At 43.7% G+C, this 19,118-nt stretch overlaps 1 protein-coding gene across 18 annotated transcripts in view; it reads left to right on the top strand.

The window, feature by feature from the left end:
* The window catches only part of APBB2 (amyloid beta precursor protein binding family B member 2), a 430,702-nt gene that overhangs the window by 346,859 nt on the left and 64,725 nt on the right, over positions 1-19,118 (top strand). The gene's annotated exons all lie outside the window — the stretch shown is intronic.

The following is a 19,118-nucleotide window of genomic DNA, read 5'->3' as shown; positions in this document are numbered from 1 at the left end:
TTAAAATTAATTCCATTTCATTCAGTTGAGTGTCAGCCATTTCAGAGGCCCTCCTGCTGCTGTTTTCTTCATCAAGGGCTTACTTGAAGGGGGACGTTGTACAGCCTTTCATCACAAGCCTCAGGTCATTAAATCATGATATCAGGAATTTCCAGAGTTTGGGATTGCCGAAACTTTTTTAACACTGGAAAGGTCTGGTCATATCAAAATTCCATTTGATGTATATTTTTCTGAAATCCTACTGAAAATACGTTATTTATAAGAATTGCGTCTTAGATGTGTTACGAATTTTCTGTTCTCCAGGATGATTGGAAACAAGGAGTTCTGATTTTCAAGTGCATATTTTAACTAATAAAGTAGCAGTTATGCAGACTTTATACTCAGAGACCATTGTTAAGTAATTGGTCTACATTAAATGCAGTTAATTCTTAAATTATAGTCAATCTTTGGCAATTCCCAAGGTATTAGAGCATGTCCTAGCATTTAGGGATGAGCTGTACGATGATAGCTTGTTACTGATTTGTTGAAAATGGGCAGAGCATTGCAAAAGAGGATAAAAATCCCAGACAACAGAGAGCGGCTCTCCTGAGCTGATGGTTCCATTTCTGAACATTCTGCTTTTTTATTGAGTCATTTGGTCTCTCTAATGGGGTTGTGGTCTACCTTGGCTTATGACAGCCTTTGTCAACCAACGCTGGGCATTAGTATGTTTGATTCAGTTCCAAGTCCTAAACCAGAAAGGAAGGATGATGGCCAAGTATTCATCAGTTAAAGAATAAGCATTTATGCTGGAACTAGACGTGAGAAATGGTCTGCAAAAGAGAGAGCTAAAGTGTCTTTCTTCTCACTGCCGATTGGATAAGCCTTCCTGGGAGCACAGTTGCATCTTTGAGCTTTTGTAACGGAGTAGTGAATGATGACAGCTGGGCCAGGTGCTTTGGGGGAATGGGTGGATGGATTATGTGCACACACCTGTCATTCCCTTGCTTGCCAGAGCTGTAGCCCTGGAGAGATGCATGGATTAATTTTACAAGGAAGCTCTCTGGTGATGTTTGGTCATCATTAAAAACATTTAGCTTTGGTGGAAGGCCCTGGGTATAAGATGCTTGAGCTTTTCCTGGTTCCTGTCCTCCATGTTTGTTTTTAAGGCAGGAACCAAGGTGTGGAGCTCGTTACATTACATATGTGTACAAGTGGATGAGCTTGGGTTTTCTTAAGGTCAGATTGTCAGTGGTTTGTATTGATGAGGTTTTCAGCTCACCCTTACTCTTTAAAGTGAGGCCAAATGCTACATGTCTGGAAGGAAACAAATGATTCAAACTCCAGTTGACAAAATTGTTCAAGTTTTCTGAACCTCAGTTCTCTGATCTGTGAAGTGAGGATCATAATAAGGACCACAATACATACATATATGTGCCTGTGTGTGTATACAGTAATCAGTTCAGTGATGGGGACATGACAGATGCTTAATGAATGTTAGCCCTTGATTTTTAAACACATGCTAGCAGATGCAGCTAATGACATGGCTTCCTTTTAAAGACAGTGGAGGTTGGAGAAGAGTCAGACCTCAGGGAGACTTGAAGTACACTTGATCATGTGATCTGGAGGATGAGAGGCTGTTCCAGACCCTAATGAGTTCAGTTGTCCCACAAAGCAGGAAGACCTTCCCACTCCCACTCCCTGATGAAATCAGTGTGAATTAGGTTACATTGCCTTGGTTATGGCTTTGAAACGTGGGCTGTATTACTCATGTTCTTATTCTCACTCTGTTAGCAGATGAGTGTAATTTAGAAATACACTCAGGGTTCCACATAGCTAGCAGGACCTCAGCAAGATCGTGGGACGGTTCCACGTAGCTAGCAGGACCTCAGCGAGATCATGGGATGGTTCTACATAGCTAACAGGACCTCAGCGAGATCATGGGACGGTTCCACATAGCTAGCAGGACCTCAGCAAGATCGTGGGGTTGAGGGTGCCTTCAGCCGGATCGGCATGGAAACAGTAAATATTAAAAGTGTGTTTGGTGGTGAAAGGTTCGATTTCTCCCCATTGGTCCCCTGAGTTTCCATTCCCCAGAAGAAGGGGCCTTTGTACTCCTGCTTTTTTTACTTTCCTTTGCTTTTGATTCCTTTTTTTTTTCTTTAACGCCAATTTACAAGAGCAAATTCAATTTGTAATGTTGCAAAGGAAAGGAGTTTTCACTTTGCATGAATAAAACATAAAAGTGTTTCATTTTGCTCGCGAAAAACGAGCCCATTTTGCATTCTCTTTTGTGACTTTCCTTGCTGAGAAAGTAGAATCTCTTCAGGAATTTCTTGATGTGGTTAAAATGAATGAGAGAAGTATGTAGTATGCCAGACATGAAGGGCACAAAATATTTCTGCAAATCTAGAGTGCTTCCCCGAGCCACGTAATTTCAGAAATTATCAAAGTATTTTGGATGTAACATTTTTTTACGGCTTTCAAGTGGTTTTGATTTGCTTGGAAGAAATTCCCTCGGGAATGAGTTTACTTTGCATGAGGAGGTGATCGGCTATGATACCCCCACTGAGCCCCAGGGTTGAGTTGGAGAGACCTTTTATTATGAACAGCACAAGAAGTTGAGTCACATCAGATACCGGTCTTCTGTGGGGTTTTGGTTGTCGCATGACTAGGCTGAAGTCTTTGTCTTCTTGAGAGCCATGTCTATCTTTATTATGGTGTTTCTTGGGGCCCATTTGCTTTATTGCCTGGTAGAGTGAGGCCTGCCTCCTCTTTCTTGGCTGTAGTTGACTTTTGTTCCCTTTGATCAGTGAGGTAAATGTCATGGCCTCTAGAGACGGAGGCTGGGGAAAGGGGTTTCATGAGCTTTGTCTTTCCAATCCAGTTCAGCCCCAGGAGACACCCAGGTTTGCCTGCTTTCCTCCTGCCCGCTATGCAAAGGAGGACGTATGCAGGCATGTGCGCTGGGCCTTAAAGGTGGCATTTCTGCCCTTGGCGACTGAGGCCATTGACCGAATGCTTCCTTTCATCTTGTCTCTGTGGGCCTGCCAGGCTACTGTCCCAAAGGTGAGTTGGGAGGGATGTCCCCACCCAGTTTCAGGGACCTATGCTAGCTTCCAGCCTCAGCGTTCTTCTTATTCACTCAGACCCCGGCAAGCACCTTCCTCCTTATTTTTTTGCAGAAGTACCGAAACCAAGCAAACATAATTTCTTTTTTTTTTTTTTTTCCTTTTTGAGACAGAGTTTCATTCTTGTTCCCCAGGCTGGAGTGCAATGGTGCAATCTCAGTTCACTGCAACCTTTGCCTCCCGGGTTCAAGCGATTCTCCTGCCTCAGTCTCCCAAGTAGCTGGGACTACAGGTGCCTGGCACCACTCCTGGCAAATTTTTTGGATTTTTAGTAGAGACAGGGTTTTACCATGTTGGCCAGGCTGGTCTTGGACTCCTGACTTCAGGTGATCTACATGCCTCGGCCTCCCAAAGTGCCGGGATTACAGGTGTGGGCCACTGCGCCCAACCCAAACATAATTTCTGAACACAGGGAACTTGGAACAGGGACTCCCCTCTTGCCTTGTGGTTGGCACAGGCTTATCTTCTGGGTAGGGGCACAGAGATCCTTGTGTACTTCGCCAATAAGCCCTGGAGTCTGCTAATCCAGCTGTTTCCCACAAGAAGTGAAAATGATTATTGTCAGAGGGTTTCAGATCCCATAAATGGCATGTTTCCAAGAGACCTCCGTATCAGTGTACCATGAGGATTAATCAGGTAAGATGTTCATGATTTTCCCTTGAGAAACAAAAAAAGATTCTATAGTCACTTGGGAAACTGAGTTAAACTAAGTACACTGGGCCCTCTCAGAGGTTTTCCTACACTGAGATCACTAGGACTCTGCAAGAAAGCATTTCCCAGGCTTGACTGGAACCTTTTCCTTGGTGGAAACACAATCACATGGAACACACTTCAGGAAATACTGTTCTCGTTAGTAAATTCATTCATTTAAATTTGTGGCAACATTAAAGTGCTCTTTTTGATTATTAAGAAGAATAGGAATTACTTTTAATGAATATTATAAGTGGAGACCCCATTGGGCCTGCTCTAATGAAGATAAAATTTCTTTATAATGAATAGCAACTATGAGAAACACACTCACCCATCCAAACCCAAAGAATGGACTTAGAGGCACGAAGAACAGTGAAAGTGAGACTTTTTAATAACAGTCTTGCAAGATTGGGTATCTGGTGGGCAGGCACACCTAGGACAGTCACAACAGGTAATTTATCTCCTAGCATGCCAGTCCCTCCCCCAGTTCCTCACTGGCCAAGTACTATGGGGCTACGATCTTCCTGGATGTTGCCTGAGTTTCATTATCCGCCTTGTAAGGTTATACCCCATTCCCTTCCCCGCTTAATTTTCATTTCCCAATAACAAAACTTTCTTCCCTTTAATGGGCTGACCCCTCCTCTACATTCTGTTAGCTTATTGTGACTTTCTAGGTGTATGAGCCATGTGGTGTGGTTACATTTGCAAGCAGGCTGCCAGGACTTAGATTTATCATGCCTTGAAAATGGACCATTTAAAATATTTTCTCACACAACCATCAACAGTCATGATGTGTGCAAGTGCTTTTTAAACAGTTCTTTCTTACTCAGTGTTTACCCTGTGATGTTGCTTATACTTACAGATTGTGTAGCCAAACTTCTCTTCCTAGAAGGTGTTTGATACCTCTGTTTTCTGGTTTTGATGAACAGCTTTTAATAAAATATTTCTGTGTCATAGATTATTCATAAATTTCCAAATAAGGTTGTCTTTGACTTGATTGTTTTATCTGATTATGATCTCAGAAACTTTTGTCTAAAGAATATAGTCCCCACTGTACCTAATTTTTTCTCATATTCTCTTCTAAGATATTCCCAGCTGTTTTTATCCACCAAGACCCCGGCTCAAGATGTTTTATTTCTTTTTATTTTTAGAGACAGGATCTTGCTCTGTTGCCCAGGCTGGAGTGCAGTGGCGTGATCATCGCTCACTGCAGCCTCCAAATTCCTGGGCTCAAGCGATCCTCCTGCCTCAGCATCCTGAGTAGCTGGGACTACAGGTGTTTTTTTTATTTTTGTGGATACAGGGTCTCACTTTGTTGCCCAGGCTGGTCTTGAACTCCTGGCTTCAAGCAGTCCTCCCATTTTGGCCTCCCAAAGTGCTGGGGTAGCAGGTGTGAGCCCCTGTGCCTGGCTAGGTTGTTTTTAAAAAGGCTTTTGTCACACGTACTTTATGTTCTCGTTTTCATGCCAGTGCTGTTCTGCTGCTTTGTTTTGACTTATTTTGAAAACGCTGCTGAATTTTGGGGAGGAGTTCAGGGATCCTGAGGAATATTGGAATTAATTATTTAGAATATGCAAAACTTTGAGTCATAGATTTTTAGATTTAAAGGTGCTTTAGTATCAGTGTCTTTCAGTCTCTTTATTTTAGAGGTTAGGAAACTGAAGACAGAAGAGCGTGTTTACCTTAGATGACCCATGTAGTTGGTGGCAAAGCGAAAAACACACCCCAGGTATTTTTGCCAGCCCAAATGGGAAGCTACTCTATTAATCTTGACAAAAGATGGTGAATGGTCTAAATGTCCCAGGGTTGGCAGGGGAGGAGAGGCTGGGTCTATGTCCTAAATACTATGCTAGTCAGCAGCAGGACACAGAAGGCCATGACATGGTCCCTGTCCTTACAGTCTGGCTTCTTCATTGAGGAGATAAGACCACATGAGTGAATGGAAAGCAAAGGTGGACACACCATGTACCTGAGGACCGTTTTTGTGGGTCCATGAGCTGAGAATAGTTTCCACATTTTCAAAGCATTAAGAAAAAGAATGGGGGACCCAGGTATGGGAACTCAGCACAGCCCAACTCTTCACAGAAAGAACATTTGAGTAATAACATACTCAGAATGGAATGAGGCGATCTTTGTAGCTGCTGTATATAGAAAGTCGTTGCGGAAAAGGCCCATTTTTTTGGCAGTCTCTATTTCCTTTCCTAACTGTGTCTTCTACTAGCAGCATTTGGGGGTACCTGAAAGCACTGCTCAGCCTTGCTACTGTTCCTTAGAGCTAAACTTGAGTAAGTTTTTCTTTTTTTTCAGATGGAGTTTCACTCTTGTTGCCCAGGCTGGAGTGCAGTAGCATGATCTTGGCTCACTGCAACCTCAACCTCCCAGGTTCAAGTGATTCTCCTTCCTCAGCTTCCCAAGTAGCTGGGATAACAGGCACGTGCCACCATGCCCGGCTATTTTTTGTATTTTTAGTGGAGGTGGGGTTTCGCCGTGTTGGTCAGGCTGGTCTCGAGCTCCTGACCTCAGTTGATCCACCCACCTCGGCCTCCCAAAATGCTGGGATTACTGGTGTGAGCCACCGTACCGGGCCTTTTTTTTTTTTTTTTTTTTTTTAAGGAATGAGATCTTGTACTGTTACCCAAGCTAGAGTGCAGTGATGTGATCATAGCTCACTGCAGCCTTGAACTCCTTAGGCTCAAGTGATCCTCCCGCCTTGGCCTTCTGTGTATTATAATAGGGTATAGGCCAGGCTGCTGCCACAAGTACTCTGCAGTCCACTGGCTTCAGTGCCAGGAGTTAGTTCTCATGCCACAGCTGCAGTGGGCACCGCCACCTGGCAGAACAGCTCTGTGCCACTCAGGGGCTCAGGCTCCTTCCAGATTGTTGCTCTGCCATCCCTCAATTGTCGTCCTGGCCTGACCAGGCCAAGTGACTTGTCTCCAAGTTGAAGACACCTGAAACTTGCACACCTCAGGTACAGTCACATTCCATTTACACCCCACTGGCCACACTCAGCTGCAAAGGATTCTGGGAACTAGAGTCTCTAGTTGCACAGACATTTGCCAAGTTAAAATTCAACCACCAAAGAAGTTTAACAGCTAATGTTCTGACGCAGCGTGAAAACCAATCGCCTCAAGTTTCTCACTCCCACGGCCTGTTGCTTCCTGTACTAGTGTCATTAAGCAGCTGTCCCCTCAGCTCCAAACCCACACTTTCCCCACTCAGCTTTGTGATGCTGGGGCTGGGACTCTGCAAACCACGCTCCTGCTTCTCTCGTCTGCTACCTGTTAGACTGACGACTGTGCAGCACTCGAAGGAGAACTGCCAGGTGGAGGAGGAAGGAGGAACTTCCTCGCTTCCTGTTTCTCTGAGCACCATCCTAGAAACACATCTTTATCCCAGTTGCATCGGTTCTGAACCCAGTTTGCAGTTTTTCCAACTCCACAGAAATGCAGGACTGGCTTCATCACACACCTTCTTCAGAGATTCCAGCACAATCAGCAGTCAAGCCCTCTTTTTAGGTCTGGGTCCTGGCCCAGGGGTCCCTCCTTCAAGCCTGGGGGCAGCACCAGCAACCAACAATGCCTCTTCCTCTGTAGTCAGAGGTTTTTCTCCAGGAGATTCTTCCGTGAGGCTTCTGTGTTTTAATGATTACAACCTCTCCTCTCTTCCCTCAACCCTGCAGGTCAGAGCCCCCCTCTTTAAGTTGCAGCCTCCATGGGAGCTTTCTCAGGATCCCCTTTTGCCATTGTAGTTACTAGTTAAAATTCTTTGTGCTATTCTGTGTTCGAATGACTGGTGTGGTTTCTGTCTCCTGCCTGGTCCTGCCTGTCCCCTCCCTGGTTGACCTTTAAGATTAAATTAGCACTGAATAAAAGGGACAGCCACTCACACAGTGCACAGAGTCTGTCCGCCATATGGAAGGCAGTCAGGAAAGCTTTTCTGAGCAAGCCAGTGTGGCTCTTTCTGTTTAACTACACCACACTGCAGGTGACACCGCAGCCCCTGTGCCAAGGAGGCTTCCCTTCTAAATTAGTAGAAACTGTCCATGATAAAGGGCAGTGTTTTAGGTGACAGTGATTTAGAAATGGGTCTCAGCCAGGTGCAGTGGCTCATACCTGTAATCCCAGCACTTTGGGAGGCCAAGGCAGGTGGATCACTTGAGGCCAGGAGTTAGAGAACAGCCTGGCCAACATGGTGAAACCCCATCTCTACTAAAAATACAAAAATTAGTCAGGTGTGATAGTGCACACCTGGAATCTCAGCTACTTGGGAGGCTGAGGCAGGAGAATCGCCTGAACCTGAGAGGCAGAGGTTGCAGTGAGCCAAGATCACGACGTTGCACTCCAGCCTTGGTGACAGAGTGAGAGTCTGTATCCAAAAAAAGAAAAGAAAAGAAAAAAAGAGAGAGAAAAGGAATAATGGGTCTCTCTTGTTTTTGAGCTCATCCGAAAGTTATCTCTGTTTCTTCTTGGTCATTGTTTTTTTTTTCCCTAGGAGTGATTAGGTGGGGGTCTCAGTTTGGAAGAAGTAGAGTTTCCTGATGACATCTGGTAGGGGATTCTCTGAGCCAGACAGTAATGAAAGATTGATGGAATTCCAAGATCTGCTGATGAAAGTTTAATCTATGGTATGTGCTGTCTTGCCTCAGGGAGAAAAGTCTTCAGGGAGGAGCAATAATTCTCTCCCTACACTACAGTATTGTCTTGACCTCTAAAGTTAATTTCTCTTTAATGCAGCTCCATGATAAGCAAAGGCATCACGATTTACTTGACCATTTTGCTGACTTACACTGTGGTTCTATTTTATCTCTTTAAAAGTGGCTGCCCTGCCTTCCATTAATCTTGATGGGATGCTTGCGATACTTTCAGCACAGAATAACCTTTAAGGAAAGACATTGTAAGTGATTGTCCAAGAACAGTTTCCCTTAGAGGAAAGTGGGAGGGCATTTTCAGACAGATCGTTCATGGCGGTACTGTCCCTGTTCATGAATATATGAAGACGATAGTTTCTCCTGAGAAATACATCATCCACTTTGGTAACTCTGGCTCAAAGCATAGTTCAAGATTTCTTGTGAACATGTTTCAGTAACAGCCAGTGAAGTATGGGGGCTTGAGGCTGTTGTGTCAAGACAGAGCAGAAAAGTCTGATGATGATCTCTGAACAACTTCCATCTGGCACTTCCCCTGAGTCCTGAGCCATACAAAGGATGGGCCTTTCTGGATGCAGAGCGAGGGAGATCCATCGTGTTTGATTCTCTGTGTCCATCCTCAAAGTGCCGTGATCTTCTTTGAATACTTGGAGCATCCCAGGAAAAGAAGAGTCATTTGAGTAAAGAAATAGCCTAACAACCCATGTAAACATGGATGAGTGTCTTTGAGAACAGAGGAATTCGTAACCATGATAACCCAGAACTTACGCAGATGTTCAGTGCGTGGTTAGGTGCTTGAAGAATTGCTAAAAGCCTTGTGTTGTTGCAAAGGAAGGTGCAGTTACTACTTTTCATACACGAGTTGTCACCTGGAATATTTTTACTCAAATGTCATCATCCTGATGATTTTTGGTTTCCTGGGGAGTCCAGTGACTATGAACTTAGTGCAGCACAGTTCGTCACTGGGGAAGAAGAATTTGAGAACATCAGGTGGGGCTCAAGGAGTCTCATTGTGTATAATTATGTCAAGTTTTTGAGAGCTAGAGAAGGTCAAGAGAAGGAATACTGGAGTAGGAATCTCACCATTTGCAATGTAATCGTGCCTCTTCCCTTGCACTGATGCTGGGGCACTCTGTGTCCCACTCTCTCCACCTGCAGTGGAGATCATCTCTGTGGTAGCTGAAATATGGAGGTGCTTTCATGCAAGGATCACAAGTGCCATCATTGCCAATGGCACTCTTTTTATTAACATAGTAATATTTCCTCAAAATACTGTCCTGGGTCTGTTGGGTGTGGTGGCTTATGCCTATAATCCTAGCACTTTGGGAGGCTGAGGCAGGCAGATCACCTGAGGTCAGGAATTTGAGACCAGCCTGGCCAACATGGCAAAACCCTGTCTCTACTAAAAATACAAAAATCAGCTGGGTGTGTTAGCGCATGCCTGTAATTCCAGCTACTTGGGAGGCTGAGGCAGGAGAATCACTTGAACCCAGGAGGCAGCGGTTGCAGTGAGCTGAGATCCCGCCATTGCACTCCAGTCTGGGCTGCAGAGTGAGACTCCATCTCAAAAAAAAAAAGAAAAGAAAAGAAAAAAATATATTGTCCTGGGTCAACCATAATGTATTATTAAAAATAAGGAGAAATTTAACATGAGAGCTTAGTATTATTCTCTTTTACTTTTAATATCTAGAAATTATCTCTAATTAGTTCATAGTGAGTCTCGACTAATGAGTTGGTGACTCTTCATAGAGTTCCCTAGAGCTATTTGATGCTGCCCTTCGAAGGCTAAAATTGTTGTTTAGAGCCCCTCAAAATGGCTTTGTATTTTTCTAACCCTCTTATGAAGTCAGAATTGGTGTTTATGTATCAGAGCTGTGAACTCAAGCCTTGGAATGGCTTGTGTTGGGAGGAGTTATTTTTTGATAGAGAAAAGTAAGAATGTAGGAGAATTACCCTGTCATGAATTTTCAGCTAGCCTTTGGGTGGACTGAAAAAGTCTTGGTCACTTGGGAGCCAAGGGTTCCTGCTGCTATCATGTGAGTCCACATGAGGCTGCACCAGTTTCCCTCTGGGACCCACGTTCTAGTCTCCTCCTGTTCACTGGCCTCTCTCTGAAGATAAGAAGACAGTCGAGTTATGTTCCCTGCAGTCCCTTGGAGCAGCACACATACTTTGGGCTCAGGCACTGGGTCCCATGTTTCTTTGTTGTAACTTCAACTGGGAATTCTGTTCTTCTAGGCTGTTCCCCAAAGAGTGGCCTAGGGACGTGCTTGTTTGAAAAGGGAAGACAGGAAAGGAAATCAAAGACAAGAATTAGGAAATTGAATCCAGAGTCCTTAAGCAAGAGCCCAATTTCCAAGAGTAAAAAGGTCTTGGGAACAGAATCATGCAGGCGCGGTCATGGCAGCCAGAGTACGGAAACACCAAATCCCAAGTGGGGCCAAAGAAAACGAAGGGAGTCAGAGAGTCGACCTAAAATGGAAAGAATAAACCTCTCCAAACCCAGGAAGAATGATCGAGGCTATAAATAAAGGAACACAGAGTGAGTGACAGACTCATTCTGTCTGCTCTGACACCATTCACTCATCTAGAGGAGTGTGATGGGGAGGGGAGAGTCAGAAAAATAAAACCCAGAAAATGTTCTCATTCAGTCAGAACTTTTATACGAGAAACACTCCAAAGAGGAAGAAACATTTGAAAGTCCTGAGGCGGGACAGGATGAGGCAGGGGGCACAGGTACAGTCTCTGAGGGAGATCCGTACAGGAGGGATGGCAGGGACACAGTGGATGAAGACGGATGCTGACATGGCAAACAGACAGGTAATGTGATGAGGACGACAAAGCCAAGCAGACGCAGGCGCCTTTCTCTCTGCGGGCAGTGCGTTAGATAAGCTTCTGATTGCTTCTCTTTTATTTTGCTTTTTTGTTTTGTTTGGAATAGAGTCTCACTCTGTCATCCAGGGTGGAGTGCAGTGGCAAGATCTCGCCTCACCTCCACCTCCCAGGTTCAAGTGATTCTCATGCCTCAGCCTCCTGAGTAGCTGGAATTACAGACGTGTGCCACCACACCCAGCTAATTTTTGTACTTTTAGTAGAGACGGAGTTTCGCCACGTTGGCCAGGCTGGTCTCGAATTCCTAGCCTCAAGTGATCTGCCTTCCTCAGCCTCCCAAAGTGCTGGGATTACAGACGTGAGCCACCGAGTCCAGCCTGATGGCTTCTCTAGTGCTTAGCCACCCACCCTGTCTTGCTGAGTCCGCCCCTTTAGGAAAACATTCCAGCTGCATTTTCAACGGCTACTTTTTCTCTGCACCAAGCACCCTGCCCACTGGAGAACCATCTTCAGGCAGGGCTCATGAGCCTCATGCCCTGAACCCTGAGCTGTCCTGCCCGGGGTGTGACAGGTCATGATAGAATTAAGAGTCACTTTGCCACTGGACAATAGTTCCTGACACGTGGCTCCTACCTCTCTGATGCCTAAATCCTTCTTGCCTCTTCCCTAAAGGAGAGCTCCTAAATGTGAATTTGTTGGAAACAACACCAGAAAACTGCAAGTCTCAATCTTCAACTCAGCAGAATCAAATGTTCCTGTGTGGTCCTAAAACCAGGTCTGTCCCAGCAGGTGAACTAAACAGGGCACTGCAGGATGAGTTTGCAGGAATTTTATATATAGCACCGATGAAGGTATTAATGCCATTTTTCAAAGAATTGACCCTTCTTTGATTACCAAATCTGTGAAATAGAGATTTAGTTCAGATTGAAAGTATCTGATCCCCTCTCACCCTGGCCCTCAGCACTACACCCCTACATGACCTACCTTTATACAGACCTGGAATGAGGATGGGAACAAGGATGAGAGGGCACGTGTCATCCCTGAGTCCATAAGCAGCATCTGAGCTCCAAAGAATTGAGTTGTCTTTTGAGAGAAGCCTCTTTCCTAACCACATGCCACAAGGTTATAGGGGTGTGGCCCAACCTTGGCTAACCTAGGCTAGGCCGCCTTTGCTCTCCCCCGATGGGTAACAGCTGCCTGCTGGGATGCCAAGGCAAATCTGTTATACTCCACATTGGCCAAGATGGAGAGTATTATCTTGGAACATCCACATTCCTGACCCCATTTTCAAAGCTGTTCTTTGTATTCATTCTCCTGTGTTCTCCATTCATACATTCACCCATTTCAGCACGTGTTCATCCACTGGACTTACGCTGAGCCACTGTGGTTAATGGCTCTGCCATCTAGTCAGCCATACAGGTCAGCAGTGTGGGAGCCCCTGACCCCGCTCCTGTGGGTCCTCCCCACCCACAGTGGTGGTCAGTCCTAAGGAGTCTGCCTCCTTAATACCTAGGTCAGAGTTAAAAACAGGCAATCATATCGACAGTGGGTAATGATGCAAATATCCATCAGCAGGTAAATAGATAAACAAACTGTGGTGTATCGTACAACAGATATCCATCCATACAGCAGTGAAAAGGAACCAGCTGATGATACAGTCGGCCCTCTATATCTGCAGATTTTCTACATTGACACATTCAACCAACTGCAGATGGGAAATATTTGGGAAAAAAATACACAATGAAAAATAATACAAGTTTTTAAAAACAATACAATATAACAATTATTTACATAGTTTTGCATTGTATTAGGTATTATAAGTAATCTAGAGATTATTTAAAGTATACAGGAAGATGTGCATATGTTATATGCAAATACTGTGCCATTTTATATAAGAGGCTTGAGCATCCTTGGAGGTCCTGGAACCAATTCCCTGCAGACACTGAGGGACAAGGGTATACACAGCAACATGGTGAATCTCACAATAATTGTGCTGAGTGAAAGAAGCCAGATCAAAAAAAAAGGTAGTGTGTGATTGCATTTATGTAAAATTCTATAAATGCAAGGTAAACTAATTTGTAGTGACAGAAGGCAGTTCAGTGATTACCTGGGGAAGGACAGAAGGCAGGGATTATAACGAGGCAGGAAGCATCTTTGAGAGTTACAGATAAACTCATTATGTTGATGGTGGTAGTAGTTTCACAGGTACATATATATATGTCAAAACTTATCAAATTGGATATTTTAAATATATGCAGTTTATTGTGTATCAATTATACTCAATAAGGTTGCTTAAAATAAAAGTTTTAAAATATGCAGTGAGTGCATGCCAAAGATTTATTTAACTCATGAGCCGGCTACCAACACCAGTTCAAAGGAAGCTAAGGAAGGCTGAGAATCTTCTAAACCTGATAACCAAGCCACCAGGAAGCACATGTGCTTTCAAGAATTTGGAAAGGTTTCAAAAAACCTCAAGCCAGGAAGAATCACACACATACACAAACACACACGTACTGCTGCCTAGACACAGCCTAATAAAACGGTTGAGACCAAAGGCATAACACAAATCATAACAGCAGCTAGAGGCAAAGAGAAAATACTAGAATAGATGACTAAGGTGGATACAAAGCTGATTAATGTCCTACTGGCAATGAAATCCTCACTTTTGGGGTTATCTTTTTTTTTTTTTCTTAGCAGAAAGTTGCAAAAATTACTTGTAACATATTAATGTTCTACAAATTAACAACTACTCTCCCAGAGTCTGAGCCCTAATCACTAACCAGCAAAGTTAGATAAAAATACAACTCCCTAGAGCTGTGCTGTTCACGTCGGTGATGGCCTTGAGCACTTGAAATCTAGCTGGTCTGAATTGAAATGTGCTGTAAAGTGTAAAATACATGCCAGAATTCACAAACATTGTATTAAAAAGACATAAAATGTCTCATAACAGTTTCATATTGATTACACATTGAAATGATAGTGTTTTGGACATACTAGCTTAAATAAAATATTAAAATTAATTTCACTTCCATTTTCCAATTGTTTAATGTGGCTACTAGAAAATTTTAAATTACTCAGTGTGGCTTGCATTGTATTTCTGTTGGACAGCACTGCCCTAGTGAAGTAAGTAATCCTTAGGAGGGTCTGTTAAGTATTGCTCTACTGTGACATTGAAAGACACACTGTCCTCCTTTTGTCTTATTTCCAAGTGTTGGTTAATTTTTCTTAACTACTTCTTATACCTGTTCCTCCACCCCGATCTTTAGCTCCCATCTGTCTCCGTGTCCTTGACAATCTGCAACCCAAGTGATTTTTCTGATGGGTAAAAAGACATGACATGTTCCCTGCTGCTCAAGATGGAGCCAAACCCCACGGTGTGACATGGCAGGTCTCACCCCTGCCTGTCCCCATCCCAGGCAGCACAGCTGAGCCAAGCACTTACCCAGCTGCACCAGACTGTGCCTTCACATACTTAGCTAACAAGAATGTCACACAACAGTTCTCATTTGCACTGTGTGCCCTGCCCTTTGATTTTTTTTTCTTTGCTACTCTTTTAACTTTTAAAATGCCGTTTGTGACCACTGGTTGGTCATAGTTTGAATAACACTGATCTTGGTCAAGTTTTCTAAGAAGTTTTTGAGCTGAGCACTCTACCAGCTTAGTAACTGGTGTTTAAAGAAGAAGAAATTCCCCACTCACATCATTTTGGGAAACACTGTAGACAATGTCCTGCTCTCAGAGAAAGCCCCTAAAACCTCAGCTGCTGAAGGCTCTGAGCTGTCCCGCAGTCAACACTAGATAAGCAGAAGACATATTATTGGCTTCGTTATCAGTGAACCTTCAGAGGGCCAGCACTTCTGGGACCCACCAGGTCAGAAAACATGGTTCTAGGGATTCTGAATGATAACATTGTTATCTGGGCACAGGATAACGAAGCTAGATTTTCAGACTTTCTTTTACTTAGCCCTGCCCCTGCCTCCTCTGCCTTCCCTGAAAAGTGTTGTGTTCTTACGAACAGCACTTCCATTGCGTTCAGTGCAGTAGTAAGTGATGATCCCATGATGGAAATCTCTCCTTCTTTGGTAATATCATCACCGAAGACGTTCTTTATATTGTTAAGTTGCCCTTGGATAAAAAACTGAAATGCAGATTTCTTTTAGATTTCAGTATCTAGAAAATATTGTTTGTCAAAGGATTTGCTTGTAAGAATTTGGTTAACAGGGAAAATTGTATAGTTTATCATGTTTCCCTTTTTGCTACGAAGTTTCAAGTTAAATTAAGCCCTCAATTGCAGTAATTAAATCAGATAGAATCATATAGCATTGCTGTTTTTGTGAATCAGAAATGGTTGAATGTGGTTCCAACTAATATTTTGCCTAATTTGTAGAATTACTTTCTCTTCCTTATATTTGGCTTTAAATTTTACTTTTCTAAATTTAAAATATGATAGGCTGTGTGTGCCTTTTATTGTAAGCCACTTAATTCTTTTGGGAAGGAAATGGGATATAAATTTTGATAAATAAACGGAGTTCAATTGTAATGCCTCATTAACCAATGAGTGTTTAAAATACAGATTTTTTCTCTGACTTCTCTATTATTCAATAGTTGGGAAATGCTATGCATTCTAAAACAGGAGTATTTTGAGGATTTTTTTCCTTCTGTAAAATCCCTAAGCAGCTGAAAGAACACAATGTTAGAAATTTATCTCTGCAGCTAATTAATACTTATTGACCTATCCAAATGACACTTGTGGCCTTCCACATTAATCAGAGAATCATCATGTCATAGAACCACCTCAGCCCTAGAGGTACTTGCTTGCCAAACAAGTTTGGCAACGAATCCCACCAGGAATCCCATTGTGAAGATTAGCAGTAATTGCTAAAAGCATTATAACTAATGGATGCTGTGAAATTTCTTAATATATTTCCCCCAACAAATTCAGTGGCCTAGCGTAATTGTCTCAGCCCCTTCTTACCTAAAGGAAATGTCCTGATTCATCTCTACAGCTTTGAGCTTGCTTTGTCTTCTTCACTGATGTAAGAGAAGGTGTAGAAGTTATTTATTAAGAAAGATAAAACCGGCCGGGCGCGGTGGCTCAAGCCTGTAATCCCAGCACTTTGGGAGGCCGAGACGGGCGGATCACGAGGTCAGGAGATCGAGACCATCCTGGCTAACACGGTGAAACCCCGTCTCTACTAAAATACAAAAAAAAACTAGCCGGGCGAGGTGGCGGGCGCCTGTAGTCCCAGCTACTCGGGAGGCTGAGGCAGGAGAATGGCGTGAACCCGGGAGGCGGAGCTTGCAGTGAGCTGAGATCTGGCCACTGCGCTCCAGCCTGGGTGACAGAGCGAGACTCCGTCTCAAAAAAAAAAAAAAGAAAAAACCTGGTGCTATTTATTAAATTCACTAAGTCAAGGGTTGAAAATAAAGAGGGAAATTTTTTAAAAATAAAAGATAAGGTTTAAATATGTCTACACTGTACAAATTAGAGTGCTTCTTAAAAAAAAAGAGAAGATACGTATCTTAAGTGGTCAAATCTTGGGTCACTTCTAATCATAACATTGTTAATCATTCTCTTGGGCCCCAGAACTGGTAGAGCAGATTATACCACAGAAGTATGCTAACCAGGGCAGGAGGATAGAAATGGCTCTCATCATCCATATAGGGTACTATATTTTTGTTGTTGTTGTTGTTGTTGTTTTGAGGTGGAATCTTACTCAGTTGCCCAGGCTGGAGTACAGTGGCACGATCTCAGCTCACTGCAACCTCCGCCTCCTGTGTTCAAGCAGTTCTCCTGCCTCAACCTCCTGAGTATCTGGGATTACAGGCATGCAACACCACGCTCGGCTAATTTTTTGTATTTGTAGTAGAGACGGGGATTCACCATGTTGGCCAGGCTGGTCTTGAACTCCTGACCTGAGGTGATCCACCCAGGTGGATCCTCCCAAAGTGCTGGGATTACAGGCATGAACCACTGCACCCAGCCCCATTTTTTTTAAACCTTTATCATTATAATTTAACCAGATTTCTTCCTGTGTATCTTACAGTGATCTGTAAAGTTGGCTTTCTTCATCTCCAAGGCCACATCTTCCTCATTCCTAACTTGAGATGTCAAGCCATGGAATTCCTTTTCTCCCTCTTTGTTCCTCTATTGATCCCATCTAGCTTTCTGGGGATTTATTGGACACTCATGTATTAAGTCCCTAGCATGTGTCTGCCACTATGCTTGGCACCAAGGATGTAGCCATGAATGAGAACACCATGGTTCTTGCCCTCATGGGACGTACTAAGAGGAAGAGACAGGTAATAACATGGGCCCATGAGTCCCATGAAGAACTTTCTAACATGACTGTCAAGCCCTATGCCAGTATTATGTGACATCCCTGTCCTTAGGACTTACTGCAGGTCCCACCTGTTCTGTTAGTCTTTCTATCACCATTCATGTCCTTCAGCACAGGCTAGGTTAGAGTGTAATAACAACCAAAAATCTCAGTGGCTTATAACAACTCTTCCTGCTAAATGTCCATGGTAGGTTGGCTGAAGACATAGCTTCCTGGGTCATTGTCCTCATTCTCTGTCTAAAGCTGATGATACAGTCACTATCTAGACTAGAGTATTGGCAACAATGGTGGCAGAAGGAAAAGATGCGCTGACTCTGAACATTTCTGCTGGAAATGATGCTTAGTACTTTTGCTCACATTTCACTGGCCAAAGCAAGATGTGTAACTGCGCCTCACTTCAAGGAGTGGGGAAATATACGCCACCCCTACAAATGGGAGTGAATCTTCACAGCACACCGTGCCCTGTGCTGTCTTTCACCTCTGCAGTCATGCATATCTTCATGGTACTAGATCTCTTCAACCTCGGGTTGTCACTAATGTCACAGATGTGTATGTCTCCCTGGTTAGACTATGAATTCCTTGACAGCCAGCGCAATGTCTTACACTTCCTTGTGTGTGGTTCAACGTGAGTGTTATACTTATATTAGATGCTTAAAAATACTTTTGATTATCTGAAGGGGAGAATAGTCAGAACTGTGCATGTTTTGAAACAATGTTTTCTGGTTTACTGAAAGTCTCTGCATATTATCTCCATTAGTCCTTTCAGGACTATAGCGTGTAGCATCGTGTCCCTTTTACAGATGAGGAAAGTGAGACCTAGAACTTCTACACGACTTGCTCAGTTTTATACAAAAATGTGGCTGAACTGTGTCCGAAACCATGAATTCTAAATTAATGAGTCAGTGTTTCCTACTCCTTTTAGCTGTTAATGCTGACACTGCAGTTATCTGGTGTGGAGGCCCACATGAGGGAAGGTAGAGGAAACTTCAGAAAAGGAGTTGAGGCCAGGTACAGTGGTTCATGCCTGTAATCCCAGCACTTTGGGAGGCCGAGGCGGGCGGATCACTTGAGGCCAGGAGTTCGAGACCAGCCTGGCCAACGTGGCGAAACCCCGTCTCTATTAAAAATACAAAAAGTAGCCTGGTGTGGTGACCTGCGCCTGTAATCCCAGCTACTCAGGAGGCTGAGGCAGGAGAATCCCTTGAACCTGGGAGGCAGAGGCTGCAATGTGCCAAGATGGCACCAATACACTCCAGCCTGGGCAACAGAGCTAGACTCTGTCTTGAAAAAAAAAGAAAAAAAAAAAAAAAGAAAGGAAAAGAAAAGGAGTTGAGAGTGCCTGAGCAGAATGGGGGTTTATCTCTTGGTACTTGGGGCCCAGCAGAGCTGGGGTGTACTACATAGCAAGCAATAACTGCCAGCTTGTACTTAGCAGGTCAGTGTATTTGTTTGCTGTAGCTACAAATTACCACAGATTTACTGACTTAAAATAACAGA

This window comes from Rhinopithecus bieti, unplaced genomic scaffold, assembly GCF_001698545.2.
Source record: "Rhinopithecus bieti isolate Rb0 unplaced genomic scaffold, ASM169854v2 scaffold_2339, whole genome shotgun sequence".
Classification (NCBI taxonomy): Eukaryota; Metazoa; Chordata; class Mammalia; order Primates; family Cercopithecidae; genus Rhinopithecus; species Rhinopithecus bieti.
Note: the sequence above shows the minus strand (reverse complement) of the source record. Positions and strands in the feature narration are given on the sequence as shown.